Source organism: Macaca fascicularis, chromosome 11 (genome assembly GCF_037993035.2).
Source record: "Macaca fascicularis isolate 582-1 chromosome 11, T2T-MFA8v1.1".
NCBI lineage: Eukaryota > Metazoa > Chordata > Mammalia > Primates > Cercopithecidae > Macaca > Macaca fascicularis.
The window spans coordinates 115,829,314-115,852,198 of NC_088385.1; the positions used below are offsets into that span (position 1 = coordinate 115,829,314).

The 22,885-nt window shown below is 46.1% G+C and overlaps 1 protein-coding gene across 4 annotated transcripts in view; it reads right to left on the bottom strand.

Moving 5' to 3' along the window:
* Positions 1–22,885, bottom strand: part of SVOP (SV2 related protein) — a 101,070-nt gene that overhangs the window by 68,860 nt on the left and 9,325 nt on the right. The window contains exon 2 of one of the 4 annotated variants that reach the window (XM_065524764.2): positions 12,572–12,665. The exons of the other annotated variants lie outside the window; for them this stretch is intronic. The gene's annotated coding sequence lies outside the window, so the exon portion shown is untranslated. The remainder of the gene's footprint in view (positions 1–12,571; positions 12,666–22,885) is intronic. 4 annotated transcript variants of the gene reach the window in all.

Here is a 22,885-nt window from a genome sequence, read left to right on the forward strand (position 1 = left end):
TGCCCAATTCCAGGGTTTCCTATTCACGTAGTAGGTTATGTGATTGAGGATATCTTTGTTGTAGGCCAGAATACTGTTTGTGAGGACATCTGTTTCAGATTTTAGACTCATCTGTCTATATCTAACATTTTGGTCATCTAAAGGTCACGTTAGGCCCACAAAAAGTTGCTCACGCCATATTTCTAAAAGTTTAAAGAGGATGCCATTTTTTAGAATAGAGACAAGGTTTCACTATGTTGCCCAGACTGGTCTAAAACTCCTGAGCTCAAGTGATCCTCCCTCCTCAGCCTACCAAAGTGCTGGGATTACAGGTGCGAGCTATCACGCTTGGTGCCAAAATTTTTAAATTGGGAAAATTCACATAAAAAGCCAGAATCCGGCCGGGCACGGTGGCTCAAGCCTGTAATCCCAGCACTTTGGGAGGCCGAGACGGGCGGATCATGAGGTCAGGAGATCGAGACCATCCTGGCTAACACAGTGAAACCCCGTCTCTACTAAAAATACAAAAACTTAGCCGGGCGAGGTGGCAGGCGCCTGTAGTCCCAGCTACTCGGGAGGCTGAGGCAGGAGAATGGCATGAACCCGGGAGGCGGAGCTTGCAGTGAGCTGAGATCCGGCCACTGCACTCCAGCCTGGGTGACAGAGCGAGACTCCGTCTCAAAAAAAAAAAAAAAAAAAAAAAAGCCAGAATCCCAATGTCTCTTGGAAAAAGTAGAATATCTCGCTGTCTGGAGCCCACATTCCTGCATTGGAATTGTGCTAGGTCTGGGCAGTGGTGGCCCCTGGCCCACCCTGACCCCAATTTTAGATGGGTCATGCACTCCACAGTTGACCACTATCTCCTCTTCTCTAGATTATCTCTAGCCCTAAGGGTCTTTTGCTAGTTATCCTTGCACTTGCTCTGTGTTCCTCTTACTTGGCTCATGGCCCCATTTGTCAGGCCCTGTAGGCATTTGAGTTTGAGACCCCGTGGGTCCCACTCTCATGCAATATGTTCTTTCAAACTATGCTGTTGCTTGTTCCTCTGCAGGAAGTTTTGATTCTCTGGGAAGTCGTTTCTTCTTCTGGAACTCAGAGGCAAAATCACCCGTCTCCTTCCAACTTTGTCACTCCCAAACACAAAACTCCTGCTGTCTGCCAGCCCTAGGGTGGGTTTTGGGGTTATAGCACTGACAAGACAGATGTGTTCTGACCTCACTGTCTCTCAAGGGGATAGTGATACCGAATGTGCAAGTCCTTTCTGTCACGGCTTTGAGTCCTTACAGACTTTTTGAAGAAAGTTTGGGGTGCTAAGTACTGTGGATCATGCCTGTAATCCCAGCACTTTGGGAGGCTGAGGTGGGAGGATTGCTTGAGCACAGGAGTTCAAGACCAGCCTGGGCAAAATAGTGAGATGCCGTCTCTACAAAAAGTAAAAAACTTAGCTGGACATAGTGGTGTGTGCCTGTGGTCCCAGCTACTTGGGAGGCTGAGGTGGGAGGATCGCTTGAGCCCAGAAGGTTAAGGCTACAGTGAGCCGTGATCATACCACTGCAATCCAGCCTGGGCAACAGAGAGAGACCCTATCTGAAAAATAAAAAGAAAGAAACAAAGAAAAGAAAGAAAGAGAGAGAGAAGGAAAAAGGAAGAGAGAGAAAGAAAGAAAAAAAGGAAGGAAGGAAGCAAGGAAGGAAGGAAGGAAAAAATAAAAGGAAAAGGAAAATAAAAAGTCTGGCTGGGCATGTTCACTCACGCCTATAATCTCCACACTTTGGGAGGCTGGGGCAAAAGGGTCGCTTGAGTCCTGTAGTTCGAGACAAGCCTGGGTGACATGGCAAAACCCCATCTCTACAAAAAATACAAAAATTAGCGAGGCATGGTGGTGTGCACCTGTGGTCCCAGCTACTTGGGAGGCTGAGGTGGGAGGATGGCTTGAGCCCAGGAGGTGGAGGTTGCAGTGAGCCAAGATTGCGCCACTCCCTCCAGCCTGGGTGACAGAGCAAGATCCTGGGTTTTTTTTTTACTTGTTTAAAAAAAAAAGAAAGAAAGAAAGAAAAAGAAAAAGTCTGGAGTTACATGGGGCATGAAAAACAGAGGTAGTATATGAGCAGATGGAGTACACATTTGATCCATGTTTTTAAAAGGCAAAAAAAGAGAAATATTTAAGTTCAAAATACTGCTATTATTAACGATTGCATCATTCCATGTATTTCACCAAAGAATAACTGTTGCGCTGGCACAGAAAGGGTAAATATCTGGATTTCTGAAGCACAGGGAGCATACCCTGCTTGTGAAGTTCTAGAAGAGAAAAGACAGATCAAATCACAGTAATTCTGTAAACTCCTGAAACTCCACTCCTTGGCAAGGCTGGGCTTGGAAAACCTGAGCTGTCAGGCTCGTCTGGGCTGGAAATGCAGGGCCCAGCACAGGGTTGGCAGACAGACTGGCGGGGTTTGAAGCTTGGTGCTAACATTTCACCCCATCTACCACAGTCACCTCTAATAGAATCAAGTTTGTGCTCTGTGCAAGTTCCAGCTGTTTTCCGTGCACTTGATCTGCATAGCACCTCTCTGAAGTTCATATTATTATCACCATTTTACAGACAAGAACACTGAGGCCCCAGAACTCACATGGCTTGCCCACAGTCCCATAACTAAACAGGCATGGAGCCAGGATTCAACTGCAGTTTTATCTGGCTTAAAACATTGTATTCCTGGCCAGTGAGAGGGTAACACCTCTTCAAACTCTTCCATTGCTTCCCATTTACTCTATTTTTTTATAAAGATATTTTATTTTGAGACATTTCGAGCATATAAAATTACACACGTAACAATGAGTGAAATCTTTGTTTCTGCTGTTTAACTAAAGGATTAGACATGTGAAATCGCCAACATTTGTCCCTAGATCAGTTGAAGCCACCCTGTCTCCATCATTCACATCTTCACAGGTATTTCACGTTTTAAAATAGGCAAAGGACTTCAATAGACATTTCTCCAAAGAAGACAGGCAAAGGGCCAATAGGCACGTAATAAGTTGCTCCATATTAGGGAAATGCAAATCAAAATCACGAGATACCATAAGATACAGGTTCTCACTCTGTCACCAATGCTCTTCTTTGATGGTAGTGGGGGGCTTTATAGGCATCATTATTCAATTTAATCCTCACAGTAACCTTGAGAGGTGGAGACTATTATTATCCCCACTGGATAAGACAAACAAATAGTCACTCTAAGCCTCAGTTTACCTCTTCTATACATTGGTGTCATAATTGTGCCATAAGTCAGGTGTCCTAGAAGAAAATCGTGAAACAGAGATTCTTTTTTTATTGTGGTAAAATATACATGCCATCAAATTTGCCATTTTAACCATTTTAAGTGTACAGTTCAGTGACATTAAGTTTCACCTGAAACTCTGTCCCCATAGAAATCAATGCTCCATTTTCCCCTACTCAGCCCCTGAGAAGCACCCTTCTACTTTCTGTCTCTGTGAATTTGACTCCTCTAGGGATCTCAGATAAGTGAAATCATACAGTATTTTTCCTTTTGTGTCTGGCTTATTTCCCTTAGCATAATGTCTTCAAGGCTCATCCATGTTGCAGCACATTGCAGAACTTCTCTCCTTTTTAAGGCTGAATAATATTCCATTGTGTGGACAGATCACATTTTGCTGATCCATTCATCTGTTGATGGACACAAGTTGTTTCCACGTTTTGGTTATTGTGAATAACGCTGTAATGAACATGAGTATATAAATATCTATTTGAGTTCCCGCTTTCACTTATTTTAGATATAGACCCATAAGTGGAATTACTGGATAAAAGGGTTATTCTATGTTTAATGTTTTGAGGAATTGCCAGAATGTCTTCCACTGTGGCTGCACCGTTTTGTATTCTCACCAGCAAAGCATAAAGATTCCAATTTATCCACATCCTTGCCAATACTTGTTATTTTCCATTTGCTTGATAACAGCCATCCTAATGGGTGTGAGATGGTATCTCATTGTGATTTTGATTTGCATTTCCCTAATATTGAGCAACTTATTATGTGCTTATTGGCCCCTTGTTGGTCTTCTTTGGAGAAATGTCTATTGAAGTCCTTTGCCTATTTTAAAATTGGGTTGTTTAACTTTTTGTTGTTGAATTGTGCTTCTTTCTATACTCTGGATATAGATCCCTTATCAGACATATGATTTGCAAACAATTTCTCCCATTCCTTAGATTGCCTTTTTACTCTATTGATTGTGATCGTTGAATGCACCAAAGTTTGAAAAAAAAATTTTTTAATACAGGATCTCATTCTGTCACCTAGGCTGGAGTGCAGTGGCGTGATCACAGCTCACTGCAGCCTCGACCTCCTGGGCCCAGGTGATCCTCCCACCTCAGCCTCCTGAGTAGCTAGGACTACAGGTGCACACCACCATGCCTGACTAACTTTTGTTTTGGATGTTTTTGGGTTTTTTGTTTGTTTGTTTGTTGTTTTTTGTAGAGATGAGATTTCACCATGTTGGCCAGGCTGATCTTGAACTCCTGAGCTAAAGCAATCCACCCACCTTGGCCTCCCAACGTGCTGGGATTACAGGTGTGAGCCACCATGCCAGGCCGAAAGTTTTAAATTTTGATGTAGTCCAATATATCTACTTTTATTTTTATTATCTGTTCTTTTGGTGTCATATCCATGAAATCATTGCCAAATCCAGTATCATAAGGCTTTTCTCCTGTATTTTCTTCTAAACTTTTATGGATTTAGGTCTTTGATCCATTTTGAGTTAACTTTTGTATATGGTGTTAGGTAAGAATCCAACTTCATTCTTTCACATACGGACATCCAGTGTTCCTAATACCATCTGTTTAAAAAGACTGTCCTTTCCCCCACTGAGTGATCTTGGCACCATTTTGAAAATCATTTAATCAAATCATATGACTCGAGAATTTATTTCTGAGCTCTTGATTCTATTCCATTGATCTGCATGTCTATCCTTAAGCCACACCTAAGTAAGTTGTAGTAAGTTTTGAAATCGGAAAGTATGAGACCTTCAATTTCCTTCTCATTTTTCAAGATCGCTTTAGTTATTCGGTGTACCTTAAGAGATTCTATATGACTCTTCAGGTAGACTTCTCGTTCTTCCTTTCTTTTTTTTTGTCTTTCTTTTTTTCTTTTCTTTCTTTCACATCTCACTGTGATGCCCAGACTGGAGAGCAATGGCACGATCTCGGGTTACTGCAGCCTCCGCTTCAGGTTCAAGTGATTCTCCTCCTTCAGCCTCCTGAGTAGCTGGGACTACAGGCACATGCCACCACACCCAGATAATTTTTGTATTTTTAGTAAACATGGAGTTTCACCATATTGGCCAGACTGGTCTCGAACTCCTGACCTCAAGTGATCGGCCTGCCTTAGCCTCCCAAAGTGCTGGAATTACAAGCAAGAGCCACTGTGCCCACTCTCCTTTTTTTCTTTTGAGACAATGTCTTGCTCTGTCGCCCAGATTAGAGTGCAGTGACACTATCATAGCTCCCTACAGCCTCAAACTCCTGGATTCAAGTGATCATCCTGCCTCAGCCTCCTGAGTAGCTGGGACTACAGGCACGCACCACCACACCTAGCTTTTTGTTAGTTTGTTTCGTAGAGACAGGGATCTCATTGTGTTGGTCAGGCTGGTCTCAAACTCTTGGCCTCAAGCAATCCTCCTGCCTTGGCCTCCCAAAGTGCTGGGATTAGGATTTTTCTGTTTCTGCAAAACAATGAGATGGGGATGTTTGTGCAAGCGATTTACTAAGGAAATACTCTCAGAGAAACCCATTGGGAAGCAGGAGGAGGCAGGAGGAAGCTAAGAAAGGATGTAGTTCCTGCTGAGGTCTGGCCTCAGCCTGACCACACAGGGAGCTCTGAAGTGTGACTCGTACCACCGAGAAGGTTCCACCCGGGGATGTGAGGGCTGGGCTGTTACACCCTCATATCAATCAGTCCTTGGCTACGCCACCCCCAGCAGTGGAGGGCATAATCTCCCAGACAAGGTGGCTCCCCTCCACCAGGGGCAATCCAGAGGGAGCTATAGTTGTGAACCAACACTGGCAATAGCTGGGGGAGTGCCAGCCTGCTAAAGGAATCTGCAAAGGGCACCAACCGTATCTGCCAGAAAGAAGCTCCTGCAGAGTTATTACACAAATTAATTGTAAAGCACAAGATAAATGTGAGGGATTCATCATTGAATTCTCCTTCCTCGAACTCCTTGGATAATAGCCCTCAAACCATGCAACTAGTTATTGAGCATTTGCTATAAGCCAAGAGCTGTGCAAAGCCCTTTATATTATCTCCTGCTACCTTAACAATCAACTTATGAATTAGGTACGGTTATTAGACCATTTTATAGACGAGGAAGTGGCTGCTCAGGTTATGGCTGTTGGCCTAGGTCACACAGTTTGAAGAAGCCGAGGCTTCAGTTTGGTGGTCTTTGGTAAGAGCGCCTTCAGTCCTAGTCACTGGGTGTCAAGTCAGTGCCTCTCCCAGGCATTCACATATCTCAGGAACGAGGGCAAGGTCTAAACTGAGCTGGCTTGTGTAGGCAGGCTTGTCAGAGAGTGGAAAACGGTGTGTGTTCTGGAGCAGGAATTAAAAGGCACAGCTCCACTCCAGCCTGGTTGACAGCTCTTTGGACTGTCACTTGAGTCCAGGGGTTCTTAAACTGGATGCAGTCTCAGAACTTCCACGGGGCTGGTCACAACGCGGACGGCTGGGCCCTGCCCCCAGAAGGTCTGATTCAGGAGGTCTGACCTGGGGCCAAACCGTTACACTGAGTGCATTCCCAGGTGCTGCTGACATCGCTGATCCGGGGACTGCTCTTCTCGTGCATCAGAGGTAGGCAAGTGGTTCTGCTGTTCCCCTGCTCCCAACCCCATCGTGAAGCAGACGCACTGAGGGACTGAGCCCCGAGGAGTCCCCACTCTCTTGTTGGCTGAGCTGGGTATCTACAGCTCACCCTCCTCCCCTGAGAGGCCTGTGACACAGGACTCAGGCAAACATCCTGCCGTCTGGAGCTGGGGCATCCCTTGCAGCTGGAAGGCAGGTGTCACTTAGGAGCAAAGGCTTGGCAACAGACTGCCTTAGGCCTGGATATCCGGTCAGAAGGTGGGACCAGGACATCTCTTAAGCAGTACTTGCCCGGCAAGAACACTGTTTTATTCAAAATAGGTATTTAAGAGGTCTGCATGGTGGCTCGTGCCCCTCATCCAAGTACTTTAGGAGTCCAAGGCAGGAGGATTGCTTGAGACCAGGAGTTTGAGACCAGGCTGGGCAACACAGCAAGACCCCATCTCAGGTTTTGTTTGTTTGTTTTGAGACAGAATCTTGCTCTGTCACCGAGGCTGGAGTGCAGTGGCAAGACCTTGGCTCACAGCAACCTCTGCCTCCCAAGTTCAAGCAATTCTTGTGCCTCAGCCTCCTGAGTAGCTGGGATTATAGGCATGCGCCACCACACCTGGCTAATTTTTATATTTTCAGTAGAGACAGACTTTCTCCATGTTGGCCAGGCTGGTCTCAAACTCCTGATTGCAAGTGATCCACCTGCCTTGGCCTCCCAAAGTGCTGGGATTACAGGCGTGAGCCATCATCTCTAGCCTGCAAGACCTATCTCTACAAAAAAAAAAAAAAAAAAAAAAAAAGATTAGCCAGGCATGGTAGCACATACCTGTGGTCTTGGCCACTCAAAAGACTAAGGCAAGAGGATCTCTTGAGCCCAGGAGGTTGAGGCTACAGTGAGCTATGATTGCACTACTGCACCCTAGCCTGGACAATAGAGTGAGATCCTGATTCTAAAGAAATAAAGAAGTAAACCAAAGTAGGTATTTAGTTACAGTAACTTCTCAGGGATACTGATAGAGATTATGGGGTGCTTTAAAGCCAGCAGTGTGCCTATAAACTGGCTCTCAAATACCCTCCCACAACAATATTGATTTGTAGCATTTGCCAATATCTGTGTCCTAGATACTCCCACAGTGGCTTGTTTCAACCTGTCAGTGACTAAATAACAGGCTCCCCAAATTCTTGCATATTTAACAATCCATCTGCTCTCTAGAACTGGTACCATCAGGCCCTAGCACATCACTGTTAAAAAAAAAAAAAAGAAAAAAGAAAAGTCCTCATGGGTGCAGTGGCTCACACCTGTAATTCCAGCACGTTAGGAGGCAGAGGCAAGAGGATCACTTGAGTACGGGGCTTCAGGACCAGCCCGGGAAAAATAGAGAGACCCCATCTCTACAAATAATTTAAAAATTAGCCAGATACAGTGGTGTGTGCCTGTAGTCCTAGCTACTCAGGAGGCTAAGGTGGGAGGATCACTTGAGCCTGAGAGGTCGAGGCTGCAGTGAGCTATGATTGCACCACTGCACTGCAGCCTGGGCAACAGAAAGAGACACTGTCTCTAAAACACAAAACAAACGAATATACAGAAACCTCCTGAAACTACTGACACATGCTACAGTACAGCTAAACCTCAAAAATATTACACTGAGCAAAGAAGCTAGTCACAAAAGTTCACATAGATATGAGTCCACTTAAATGCAGTGTCCAGAATTCATGGAGACAGAAAGCAGATTAGTGGCTGCCAGGGATTGGGGGATTGCCAGGGAATGGGGAGTCACAGAGTAATGGGAGGGGGTTCTCCCTTTGGGGACTAGATAGAGATGAAGGTTGTGCAACCTAGTAAAATTGCACGCTTTAATTGATGGTTAAGATGGAAAAAAAATTAAAAATAAATAAAATGGTCAAAATAGAGCCAGGCATGGTGCGGGTGGGCGGTCGGGTGGCACATGTGTCTATAATCCTAGCTAGGTGGATGGCCTGAAGCAAGAGAACTGCTTGAGGCCAGGACTTCAAGACCAGCTTGGGTAATATAGCAAGACCCCCTCTTTTATTTTTTTGAGATGGAGTCTCACTCCATCACCCAGGCTCCCTGCCACCTCTGCCTCCCAGGTTCAAGCAATTCTCCAGCCTCAGGCTCCCAAGTAGCTGGGATTACAGGTGCGCACCACCACCCCCAGCTAACTTTTGCACTTTTAGCAGAGACAGGGTTTTACCATGTTGGCCAGGCTGGTCCTAAACTCCTGACCTCAGGTGATCCACCCATCTCATACTCAAAGTGCAGGTATTACAGATGTAAGCCATGGTGCCTGGCTGCAAGACCCCATTTCGAAGGGGAAAAAAAGGTTAAAATGGTAGTTTATGTTATGTGTATTTTGCCATCAAAAAAAAAAATCCTTAACTCTTAGCACTGCTATGGATGTTATTGGAATCCCTTATCCAACAAATATTGAATGGGCACCTGCTTTGTGCCAGGCCCAAAGGTGCTACTGTGATCACGAAAGTCATCAGACTTCAACACCTTTTTGCAGTGCTCATAGTCTACCAGGAGGGGATAAGAATTTTAAAAACAAAAATAGTGATTACATATGGACATCACTATATAGATGGTTTGCACATTGTAAGAAATGCTGCAAATAAAATAAACTGGGTGCTGAGAAAGGCTCATGGTGGGAGTGACATTTCACATCTGGAACCCACTCAACGAGGGGTGGTGTGAAATGGGCTACAGAAAGGAAACTACAAATGAGTAGGACCCCCAGTCCCAAAGAAGCAACCCCAAAATCAAAAACGTAAACAGTCCCCTAAGATATTCACAGAAGATGGACACATAGAGAAATATCCCAGGAAGGAAGGACATGAATGTTTGCGTGCACTCTCAATTCATCTTCAGGGATGAAGGCAAGGTCAATGGATCAGCACCCTTGACTCTGAGGACATCACAGAAAGAACTCGCTGTGTGGCCTGATCATCCTCCTTGAATACTCCTTTTGTCACATCTTCTCCGCAGGGACCATCCACGGCTCCCTGCTTCCTTCTATGGACTAATAGTGACCACTGCAGCCTTTTGGAAGGTAATTTGTGATATCTTTCACAATGTTTAAATGTCCTGTGCTGCCACCAGCTATGTTCTGCTGGCAATTCATTACAGGGATGGAAAAAAGTAGGTGATGACTTACGATACCAATAATGGCTGATACGGGGCCAGGCACAGCAGCTCAAGTCTATAATCCCAGCACTTTGGGAGGCCGAGGCGGGCAGATCATTTGAGGTCAGGAGTTTCAAACCAGCTTGGCCAACATAGTGAAACCTCGTCTTTACTAAAAATACAAAAATTAGCTGGGCATGGTGGTGGGCACCTGTAATCCCAGCTACTCAGGAGGCTGAGGCAGGAGAATCACCTCAGTGAGGTGATTCACTGCAACAGAGGTTGCAGTGAGCTGAGATCACACCACTGCACTCCAGGCTGGGTGACACGGTGAACTCTGTGAAAAAAATAATAAGAATAAAGAACAGCTGATATGGACTATTAGTTTGCCATGTGTCTGGTCCAGAGTTCAGTGCCTTGTGGATTATCTTATTTAACATGCACTTTCACTATCCCTATTTTACAAATAAGGACACTTAAGCACAGAGGGGCTGTAAGCTTGTCCAAGGTCACACAGTAAGTGGCTAAGCCAGGCTTTGGCAAAGTCATCTGCCTTCAGTGTCTCCAGTCCCAGCCCCCCTGCTATAGTCCCTTCTGCTGCTAGCATGCTGTTTGCAGCTTTGATTGTGATAATAGAACACTAGAAATGATCACTGGGACAGGGGTGATTAAATGGATATAGCACATCCACTTTTTTAATGTGTTTATAGCCATGCAAAGTGGCTCATGCCCGTAATCTCAGCACTTTGGGAGGCCGAGGCGAGAGAATTGCTTGATCAATCCCAATTCAAGACTAGCCTGGGCAACATAATGAGACCCTCACCGCAACAAAAAATTTTAAAAAATTAGCTGGGCATGGTGGTGCGTGTCTGTGGTCCCAGCTACTCGGGAGGCTGAGGTGGGAGGATTATTTGAGCTTGGGAGGTCAAAGCTGCAGTGAGCCACAATCACACCATAGCACTCCAGCCTGGGCAACAGAGCTAGACCCTGTCTCAAAAAAAAATTAAAAATAAATCAATAAAAATGTTAGAACTTAAAGTATAATTTAAAAAATAAATAAAATAAATAAATAAAAACGTTAAAAATTTTTAAGTTGGCCTTTATCAAAATAGCCAAAAGGCAGAAACAACCAGCCAAAAGGTACAAACATCCAACAGATAAACGCATAAACAAAATATGAACAATGCATACAATAGACTATTATCCAGGCTTAAAAAGAAAGGAAATTGTGACACAGGTTACAACATGGAAGAACCTTGAAGATATTATGCGAGTGAAGTAAGCCAGTCACAAAAGGATTCTACCTATATGAGGATTCTACCGACGTGAGTGGACCTAGAACAGTGACATTCACAGATATAGAAAGCAGGATAGTGGTTACCAGGACTAGGGGGAAGAGAGGACAGGGAGTTAGTGTTTAATGGGTACAGCTGGGGAGGATGAAAAAATTCTGGAGATGGATGATAGTGATGGTTGCACAACATTGTGAATGTACTTAATGCCACTAACTGTACACTTAAAATGGTTTATGGTCCTGTGATCCCATCACTTTGGGAAGCTCAGGAGGGCAGATCACTTGAGGTCAGGAGTTTGAGAGCAGCCTGGCCAACATGGTGAAACCCTGTCTCTACTGAAAATACAAAAATTAGCCGGGCGTGGTGGGTCATGCCTGTAACCCAGCAACTCAGGAAGCTGAGGCAGGAGGATTGCTTGAATCTGGGAGCAGGAGGTTGCAGTGAGCTGAGATCGTGCCTCTGCACTCCAGCCTGGGCAACAGAGGTAGACTCCGTCTCAAAAAAAAAAATTGTCAATGGTAAATTTTACTTTACATATATTTTACCACAATAAACATATACACACGCACATACATACATACACACACACATACATACATACACACGCACATACATACATACACACGCACATACATACATACATACACACACGCTGATCTGTAGGGGTCAACAGGGAAAGATTGTTGAGACTCATTATTAAATGTGCTATAAAATGGGCTGGGCACAGTGGCTCATGCCTACCATCCTGGCATTTTGGGTGGCAGAAGTGGGAAGATCACTTGAAGCCAGGAGTTTGAGACCAGCTTGGAGAACAAAGTGAGACTGTTTCTCCCTAAAGAAAAAGTGGTATAATATGGTCCTGAGAGCTAGGTCCTTGATACTCAAAAACTTAAGTGTGGTCCCGGCCAGATGCGGAGGATCATGCCTGTAGTCCCAGGACTTTGGGAGGCCAGATGAACAGATCGCTTGAGGTCAGGAGTTTGAGACCAGCCTGGCCAACATGGTGAAACCTCGTCTCTACTAAAAATACAAAAATTAGCTGGGCATGGTGACTCGTGCCTGCAATCCCAGCTATTTGGGAGGCTGAGGCAGGAGAATCACTTGAACCCAGGAGGCAGAGGCTGCAGTGAGCCAAGATGGCTCCACTGCACTCCAGCCTGGGCAACGGAGCGAGACACCATCGCAAAAAAAAAAAAAAAAAAAAGAAAAACTTAAGTGTGGTTCTGAACCAGAGGCTCTAGCAATCCCTTAGGAGCTTGTTAGAAGGCAGAATCTTGGTCAGGTGTCGTGGCTCATACCTGTAATCTCAGCACTTTGGGAGGCTGAGGCTGGAAGAGTGCTTGAGCCCGGGAGCTATAGACCAGCCTGGGTAACAAAGCGAGACCTCCATCTCTACAAAAAAGACAGAAATTAGTCAGGCGTAGCGGCGTTGCCTGTAGTCCCAGCTACTCAGGAGGCTGACGTGGGAGAATCACTTGAGCCCAGGAGTTTGAGGTTGCAGTGGGCTGTGATTTCACCACTGCACTCTAGCCTGGATGACAGAAAAAGACCCTGTCTCAAAAAAATAAAAATAAAAAAACAAGAAATGCGAGAAACGCAGAGTCTCAGACCCTGTCCCAAACCTACTGAATCAGTATCTGCATTGTAACCAGTCTCCAGGCAATTTGTGTGCATGCTGAAGCCTGAGAAATATTGCTCTAGAGGCGTCATGCTTAGACAATCACAGACAGTTGGGAAGGACATGTAAGAAGTCTAATGCTGGTTTCTTCTGGGGAGGAGAACTGGATAGGAATGGGACATTTTGAGAGAAGACACACTTTTTTTTTTTTTTTTTTTTTTTTTTTTTTGCTTATTCATTTTGGACCCTTCTGTAATGTTTGATATTTTTAAACTGGGCATCTACTGTTCTTACGATAAATATAAATAACAACAGCGATTATTGACCATGCTCTAGTTGATGGAGCAGCATGCTGTTAAGCATGGCTATGCTCTGCTTTCGTCTGTGAAGTGGGGATGACAGCTGGTTTACAGACAGTCGCGAGTATTAACTGAGCTTGATGAACAGGAAAATTGTGAGCAACGAGGAAATATGAGCTTTCAGCAACCTGTCTTCTCCAAGTCACCTCTCTACCTTGAGTTTGGAGTACACTGACCCTTGTAAAAAGTGACTTTGAGAAAATGGCTTAGCTCTCTGCAGTTTTATGTATTTATTTTTTGAGACAGGGTCTTGCTCTGTCACCCAGGCTGGAGTGCAGTAGTGCACTAAAGCTCACTGTACCCTACAACTCCTGGGCTCAAGCGATCCTCCTGCCTCAGCTTCCACAGTAGCTGGGACTGCAGGCGTTCGCCACCATATCCAGCGAATTTTTAAATTTCTTATAGAGTTAGGGTCTCACTATGTTGCCCAGACTGGTCTCAAACTCCTGGGCTTGAGCAGTCCTCCTGCCTCGGCCTCCCAAAGTGCTGGGATTACAGGCGTGAGCCACAGAGCCCAACCTCCCTGCAGTTTTAAACCTGGACCTGCTCACATTTCTTCGCTGGAAAACCACAAGAAGCGAGGGCACCTGTGTTTATTAAACTTTGTTTTAAAACAGAAATAAAGAAGGACCTTTGACATTAAATTATGCAGTCCTCAGAAAGCCAGTCTGCATTTTGAATCAGTCGGGTTCCTAAAAGAATTTATCAAGTACATGAGCCAAGATTTCCCGAGGGGAAAAAAAGTAATATGAAAGAAAAAGAAAATAGCAGTGGCATATGTTAAATATATGAAGGCTTCAAAACAGGCTGGCTCACATTCTCTTGCCATTTGTTGTATATGTATATATATAGCATATAATTTACCAAAATAGCAGGGAACATTTGTTTTACATAATTTTGCTATTTAAGGAAGAGAAGAACTTGAGGAAATAGCTGTCAACCTAAAGATCTTGTTTGTACCACCATAGAATTTTCCTCGGTACCTTAAATTAGGGCCTGTGACTTGATTCAGGTATTGTTATTTGTTTATTTTTTTGAGACAGGGCCTTACTCTGTTACCCAAGCTTGGAGTGCAGATCTGGGCTCACTGCAGCCTCGACTTCCCAGGCTCAAGCAATCCTCTCACCTCAGCCCCCCAGGTAGCTGGGTCTACAGCTATGTGCCACCATGCTTAGTGAATTTTTTTTTTTTCATTTTAGTAGAAACAAGGTCTTGCTATGTTGCCCAGGCTGGTCTCAAACTCCTGAGCTCAAGTGATTCCCAAAGTGTTGGGATCACAGGTGTGAGCCACCATGCCCAGCCCTGATTCAGGTATTTTATTTTATTTTATTTTATTTTATTTGAGATGGAATTTCACTCTGTCACCCAGGCTGGAGCGCAGGGGCACAATTCTGGCTCACTGCAACCTCCGTCTCCCGGGTTCTAGCAATTCTCCTGCCTCAGCCCCCCAAGTAGCTGGGATTACAGGCATCCGCCACCACACCCGGCTAATTTTTGTATTTTTAGTAGAGACGGGGTTTCACCATGTTGGCCAGGCTGGTCTCGATCTCCTGACTTCAAGTGATCCGCCTGTCTCGGCCTCCCAAAGTGCTGAGATTACAGGCGTGAGCCACTGCGCTCAGCCCGGTATTTTAAGTAGGGAAGTTTTCTCTTTTCATCTGGGCTTCTGGAGTTTTGTCCCTTGAGTTCAGACTATCAGAGTTCAAGCTGTCAGACTGAAAAGGAAGTTGAAGCTGTGATTATCTGTGGGTGGCACTCAGAGTTGGAGAGGTGGTCCACCAGAATAGATAAGAGAGCCCAACCCTGGCAAACAGAGTGACTTGGGTTTGAATGCCCTACTCACACCATTCAGTACCTGTGTGACCCTGGGTAGGTTAATTTGTTTCTCTGAGCCTCAGTTTCCTCACCTATAAAATGGAAATGGTAATCCCTACCTCACAGGGTTGCCATGGAGATCAAAGGAGTCTATCTATTGAGAGCATCTGGCAGAGCCTAGCAGCACCATTCAGTATTTCCATAAGCATCTATTGAGGGCTGACTTATGCTGAGTGCTGGGGTCCAGTGGAGGATGAAATTGACATGGTCCCTGCCCGCGAGAAGTGGATGCTCTGGTTGGCAAGGTGGTTAATATACAAGTAAACAAATACATCATTATAGATTTGCAAATGAAATATATCTTGAGGAGGAAGCAAACAGGGTGCCAAGTGGGGACAGCAATGGTACCCAAGGAACCCTCATGCCCTAGAAGGTGGGTGCCATTGCTGTTCCCACTTTATAGATGAGAAAACTGAGGTCTAAAGAAAAAAATGAGTGATCAGAAAAGACCTCCCCAAGGAGAGATCAAGGGGACAAAGACGGTCCCACACAATAAGGGAGGAGTAGGGAGAACAGCTAGTGCAAAGGTCTGGAGGTGAGACCAGGGAACATAGGTCAGAGAGACAGCTGGCATCACACAGAGCCCTGGAGGTCACAGTGAGGATTTTCTGTGTTGTCCTAAGACCAGTGGGATGCCATGGAGGGGTTTCAAGTAGTAGTGAGATGGTGGAAGATGATCAGAGTTGAGTTTTGAGGTCACTTGGCACATTCTCCCGCAAGAGGATGAATCAATGGAGGAAAGCGGGTTGCTTTGTTTTGTTTGAGACAGTCTCGCTCTTGTTGCCCAGGCTGGAGTGCAGTGGCACAGTCTTGGCTCACTGCAACTTCCCACTGCCAGATTCAAGAGATTCTCCTGGCTCAACCTCCTGAGTAGCTGGGATTACGGCTGCCTGCCACCACGCCCGGCTAATTTTTGTATTTTTAGTAGAGATGGAGTTTCACCATGTTGGCCAGGATAGTCTCAAACTCCTGAACTCAGGTGACCCACCTGCCTCGGCCTCCCAAAGTGCTGGGATTACAGGCATGACCCGCTGTGCCCACCCCAGAAAGCGTTTTTTAAATATAGGTTTTAATATTATTTAGGTATGGCAAGGCTGAGAGATTATGAGATGTGAGCTATGGGCAAGATATACTCTGTCATACTTACAGATCCCAAGAAGAAGGGGCACGCCACACTGTAAGGGGCACACAGGGCAACCCCATGGTTTGTCAGGAGGCAGAGGGAATAGGAGGAGAACGTGAGCAAGAGCCTTTATTGTGGTTTCCCAGGAAAGAAATGGGTAAGGCAGAGGCTGCAGGCTTGGGATTGGTTCGTTTGAATAATTTCGCCCTTCTCTGGAGCACAGGGGCTCTCCTTAATTGTCTCATGCCTGGTTCTGGGGTGATGAGGGCAGGTAGATGTGGCCTGGAGTCTGGGAGCTGGATAAAGGAGGCAGCTAGAGAGACATGAGGCTCTGGCTTGATTGGTTTGTATAGCAGAGGCACGCTGGCAGGTGAGCTGTTTGCTATTTCTAGGAATTAGTTAACTCTGAGAGGGGCAAGTCCCTCCAGGGCCAGCAAGGCTCCAAGATGTTGAAGCATCAGAATATAAACAAAGGTTGCCGGGCGCGGTGGCTCACTCCTGTAATCCCAGCACTTTGGGAGACCGAGGTGGGCAGATCATTAGGTCAGGAGATCGAGACCATCCTGGCTAACATGGTGAAACCCCGTCTCTACTAAAAATACAAAAAATTAGCCAGGCGTGGTGGCGGGCGCCTGAATCCCAGCTGCTCAGGAGGCTGAGGCAGGAGAATGGCGTCAACCCAGGAGGCAGAGCTTGCAGTGAGCCAAGATCGTGCCACTGCACTCCAGCCTGGGTGACACAGCCAGACTCCGTCTCAAAAAAAAAAAAAAAAAATCAAAGGCCTGATTAATACGAAAAGATGACTGAGGAGGAGTCAGGGAGGCCAGGAAGGAAGCTGTGTGGCCAGTGGGAGAAGAGGTGCTGGTGGTTTGGATTAGGGGGATTGGAGAGGTGGAGGGCTGAGGCTTTTGTTAAATATTCATCCCTTTCTCCCCAGCTCTGCCAAATAGTACAAATAGTATAAGAAGACATCTTCACAGCGAGGCTCATCTGCCAGTGGAAGGCAGGGTTGCATCATCTCGTTTGGGGAACTTGATAAAAAAACACTGATAAGCCGGGCACGGTGGCTCAAGCCTGTAATCCCAGCACTTTGGGAGGCTGAGACGGGCGGATCACAAGGTCAGGAGATCGAGACCATCCTGGCTAACACGGTGAAACCCCGTCTCTACTAAAAAATACAAAAAACTAGCCGGGCGAGGTGGCGGGCGCCTGTGGTCCCAGCTACTCCGGAGGCTGAGGCAGGAGAATGGCGTAAACCCGGGAGGCGGAGCTTGCAGTGAGCTGAGATCCGGCCACTGTACTCCAGCCTGGGCGACAGAGCCAGACTCAGTCTCAAAAAAAAAAAAAAAAAAACAAACAAACAAAAAAAAAAACACTGATAACCAGTATCCCTCAGCTTTGTCCCAGATACCCTGGTGATGTGGCACTGGGCGTCTTTGGAGTCTGAAACTTATCAACAAATGTAGTTAGATGCTGTGCACTTGGAGCAGCAGAGACTGCCAAGGTCACTAACATATGGACTTGCTTTGTCTTCTTCAAGACAAGATCTGGGGCACTCCCTAAGCTGTAGGATTTAAGAAGAGTCTTCCCAGGAGATGAACCTCTGTCTTCAAATATTTGAGGCTCTGACCTGTGAAAGAAGGTGCTTCTCAACCATAATCCTAAGGACAGAGCTTGAACTTCTGGGTATAAGAAAGAAGGAAGCAGATCTCAACTCAATATAAAGAGGAGCCTTATCAGGCAGAGCAGCCCAGAGATGAAAACGGCTGCTTTAGGAGGCAGTGGGCTCCCTCTCTTGAGAGTCATTGCAGCAGAGGCAGGTGTCCATGTGATTGGCTCAGGAGTAATGATATTTAATATTTATGCATCACTTCAGAATGCCAGGTCCAAGCCTGAGTGTTATAAACTATCTTATGTAATGCACTCAACAGTCATAACAGGGAAGTATTATTAATAACTCTACTTTCAGCCAGGTACAGTGGTTCACACCTATAATCCCAACACTTGGGACGCTGAGGTGGGAGGATCACTTGAGCCCAAGGGTTCGAGACCAACCTGGGCAACATGGCAAGACCATGTCTATACAAAAAATTTAAAAATTAGCTGATCATGGTGGTGTGCACCTGTGGTCTCAGCTACTGGGGAGGCTGAGGTGGGAGGATCACTTGAGCCCAGGAGGTCGAGATTGCAGTGAGCTATGATTGCAACACTGCACTCCAGCCAGGGTGACAGAGTGAGACCCTGTCTCAAAAAAATCTCCAGTTTATAGACAAGTAAACTGAGGCTAGAAGAGTTTACACCAATGGTTCCAGGTCTCCTAGATAATACGCAGTATACCAGGACCCTGGCTCAAGTAGCTCCAAAACCCATGATCTTACCCAGTCAGCCAAAGCTTCTGTACCTGAAGCCAAGAATACCCCTGTGGAACTGATTAAAACACTGATTCCTGGGCCGTACTCTAGACCTACTAATGCTTTTGCATCTCTACAGAGTGGGACCCAAGAACCTGAGTTTTAATCAGATGATGGCGGCCCCAGAAGTCTGAAAGTTACCATCTGATGCCTGCCTGCTCTGAATTAGGGAGACAGGGTGTGAGGGGTTGGACGTGATGACCTTGAAGTTTCCTTCCGTTTCTGAAGTCTATAATTAATGGAAATTTTAGTTCTCTGTGGATTTTATTTATTTGCATTTTTTTGCCATCCCCATCAGCCTGAATAGCAATGAGCTTGTTCCTAGGATAGCAGACGACTTGCTTATATCCTGGACAAAAGGTAATGATAAAAAATAAATCATAGTTAGCATTCATGAAGCCTTTACCAGGGGCTGGTAGCTCCGCTAAGCACATTATAAGCATCATCTCAAGGAACCCTCATGCCCTAGGAGGTGGGTGCCATTGCTGGCCCCACTTCACAGATGATAAAACTGAGGCCTAAAGAAAAACAAGGAACTTGCCCAAGATCACCTACCAAGTTAGCCAGAAAGTCAGGATCCAAAACCAGCTCTGCCTGAGTTGAGCGCGCACACACTTACTCATTCTCTGACATGGCCTGTGCAGAGAGGAGAGGGTTACTCTTCCTATTGGAGGACCAAAAGGCCTGTGCTGCAACTTTCAGGGTCATTTGTCTTTGTAACTTTTCCTTTTTTTTTTTTTTTTTTTTTTTTGAGATAGAGTCTCGCTCTGTCGCCCAGGCTGGAGTGCATTGGCATGATCTCCGCTCACTGCAGCGTCTGCCTCCCGGGTTCAAGAGATTCTCATTCTTCAGCCTCCCGAGTAGCTGGGATTAAAGGCACAAGCCACAACGCCTGGCTAATTTTTGTATTTTTAGTAGAAACAGGGTTTTGCTATGTTGGCCAGGCTGGTCTCAAACTCCTGACCACAGATAATCAGCCTGCCTTGGCCTCCCAAGAAGCTGGGATTACAGGCGCGAGCCACCACTTCTGGCCTTGTCTTTGTAACTTATGTATCCACTCGTTCATTTAACAGCCATACAGAGGGGACCCTGTCTGTGTCAGATTTGAGTTCTCGCCCCCATGGAACTTCGAGCCTTTTACCAAAGTTACCTTGAGCATTGCAGAAGATGCACACGTTGTTAAGCAAACATGTACAGGGTGCCAGCATGACTCAAGTCAGAGGAGTGAGGCTTAAAGAGAAATCTGAAGATGCTGTAGAAATGAGTGACTGCCTCCTGGATTGAAGCGATTCTCCTGCCTCTGCCTCCTGAGTAGCTGGGATTACAGGCATCCACCACAACGCCGAGCTAATTTTTGTAAAAAGAGTTGGCCAGGCTGGTCTCGAACTCCTGACCTCAAGTGATTGCTTCAGCCTCCCAAACTGCTGGGTTTACAGGTGTGAGCCATGGCGCCCAGCCCTAGAGCAGTGGTTTTCACCCGGGGCAACTTAGTCTCCCACGAGCATCGGCAATGTCTAGAGACAGCTTTGGTGGTCACAACTGGTGGGAGTGAGAGTGACATCTGGTGGGTAGAGGAGGCCAGAAATGCTGCTAAACATCCTACAATGCATAGGACAGTCCCCTACTACAAAGTATTGTCTGGTCTAAAACGTGAATAGTGTAGAGGCTGAGAAACCCTGGGTTCAAGAGTGAATGAGATACTATTAATAATCACACCAGGCTGGGCAGGGTAGCTCACAGGGTAGCTCCAAAGTCTAGCACTTTGGAAAGCCAAGGCGGGAGGATTGCTTGAGTGCAGGAGTTCAAAAGCTACAGTGAGCCATGATCGTGCCACTGCACTCCAGCCTTGGCAACAGAGAGAGACCCTGTCTCAAAAAAAAAAAAAAAGTAATCAAATAAATAAGTTAATAAATACACCAGAATAACTGCCATAATCCAGGCTGGTGCCAGGCACATTCATTCAGAGAACTGAGAATCAGTCTTGTAGAGCTGAAAATGCCCTCAAAGGTGACCCGAGCACCCCCTTGTGTCTCAAGGAAGTTAAATAAATTGCCCAAGATCATATAATCAATCACATGCAAATCTGCATAACTCTTTTAGACAGCCCAGAGAAGAGTTTAGCTGGGGCTGTAAAGCCACTGTCTAGGCCAGTGAGCCCTGGAATAATCCTCCCTAAGACCCAAGGCCACCCGAACAATGGCCTCTTTTCAGGGAGACTTTCTTTCTTTGGCCTCCGGAGTGTAGTGGTTTTCGTTCTGTTTTGTTTTTCAGACTGGGTCTCACTTTGTCGCCCAGGCTGGAGTGCAGTGGTGCAATCATAGCTCGGTGCAATCATAGCTCACTGCAATCTCAGCCTTCCAGGCTTAATTGATCTTTCTGCCTCAGCATCCCAAGCAGCTGTCACCACAGGCACCACACCCAGATAAATTTTTGGAGAGGGAGTCTTGCTACGTTGCCCAGGCTGATCTCAAACTCCTGAGCTCAAGTGATTCTCCTGCCTTGGCCTCCCAAAGTGATGGGATTATAGACAAGAGCCACTGCACCTAGCCCAGACTGTTCCCCTTAAGTCACTGAAACACACATTCCTCAGAGGTGAAGCTGGCTGGCATAAAAGGTAAACATTTTTGAAGTGAAGGGGTGTGAACAGCTTTGAGCGTGAGATTTTTTGTTTTGTTTTTTGAGGCAGAGTCTCGCTCTGTCATCCAGGCTGGAGTGCAGTGGCATGATCTTGGCTCACTTCAACCTCCGCCTCCCAGGTTCAAGCGATTCTTGTGCCTCAGCCTCCCGAGTAGCTGGGATTACTGGCGTGCACCACCACGCCCGGCTAATTTTTGTGCTCTTAATAGAGACAGGGTTTTACCATGTTGGCCAGGCTGGTCTCGAACTCCTGACCTCAAGAGATCCTCCCATCTTGGCCCCTGCCAAAGTGCTGGGATTATAGACAAGGGCCACTGCAGCTGGCCCAGACTAGTCCCCTTAAGTCATTGAAACACACATTCCTTAAGTGAAGCTGGCTGGCATAAAATGTAAACATTTTTGAAATGAAGGAGTGTGAGCAGCTTTGAGTGTGAGGTGTTTTTTTTGTTTGTTTGTTTGTTTGTTTTTTTGAGATGGAGCCCCGCTCTGTTGCCCAGGCAGTGCAGTGGCACGATCTCGGCTCACTGAAAGCTCTGCCTCCTCGGTTCACGCCATTCTCCTGCCTCAGCTTCCTGAGTAGCTGGGATTACAGGCACCCGCACACGCCTGGCTAATTTTTTTTATTTTTAGTAGAGACGGAGTTTCGCCGTGTTAGCCAGGATGGTCTCGATCTCCTGACCTCATGATCCACCCGCCTCGGCCTCCCAAAGTGCCGGGATTACAGGCGTGAGCCACCACGCCCAGCCAAGTGTGAGGTTTTAAAGGCCATGGTGGGTTCCCTTGGAGGATGCCCAGGCTATTACAATAACTCCCTACTTTTTGCCTGAAGTGGGTGACGATGATGCCCTATCTCTCCTCCTTGTCCGGGGATCCTCCCTCTACTTTGGCCCCACTCGGTCTCAGGGGGATGGGAGCCAGCAGGAAGTCTCATGTGTGCCTTTGCCACCTCCTCTTGCCCTGTGTCTCTATGCAGAGATCTTCTCAGAGGAACCACAACCTGCTTCTAGCTTCTCCCCTAGAACTCAAACACAAATCCTTACCTGATTTAACATGGGCTCGAAGAGCTTACCTGGGACAATTTCAATAGCAATAGTCGTATGATCATTGCAGCCTTATTCACAATCACCAACCTATGGAATCCACCTAAGTGTCCATCAAGAGATGAATGGATCAAGAAAATGTGGTATATACACAATGGAATACCATTCAGCCTTAAGAGAGAAGGAAATCCACTCATTTGCAACAACATGAACGAACCTGGAGGACATTGTGTTAAGTGAAATAAGCCAGGCACAGAAAGACAAATACTGTATGATCTCACTTACATGTGGAATCTAAAAAAGTGAAACTCATAGAAGCAGAGAGTAGAATGGTGATTACCAGGAGCTTGGTAGGGGCTTGGAGGAATTAGGGAGTTGCTGCAGGTAAAAAAAATTTCAATTAGTCTGGGCGCAGTGGCTCATGCCTCTAATCCCAGCACTTTGGGAGGCCGAGGCAGGCCAATCACCTGTGGTCAGGAGTTCGAGACCAGCCTGGCTGACATGGCAAAACCCCGTCTCTACCAAAAATATAAAACTTAGCCGGGCGCA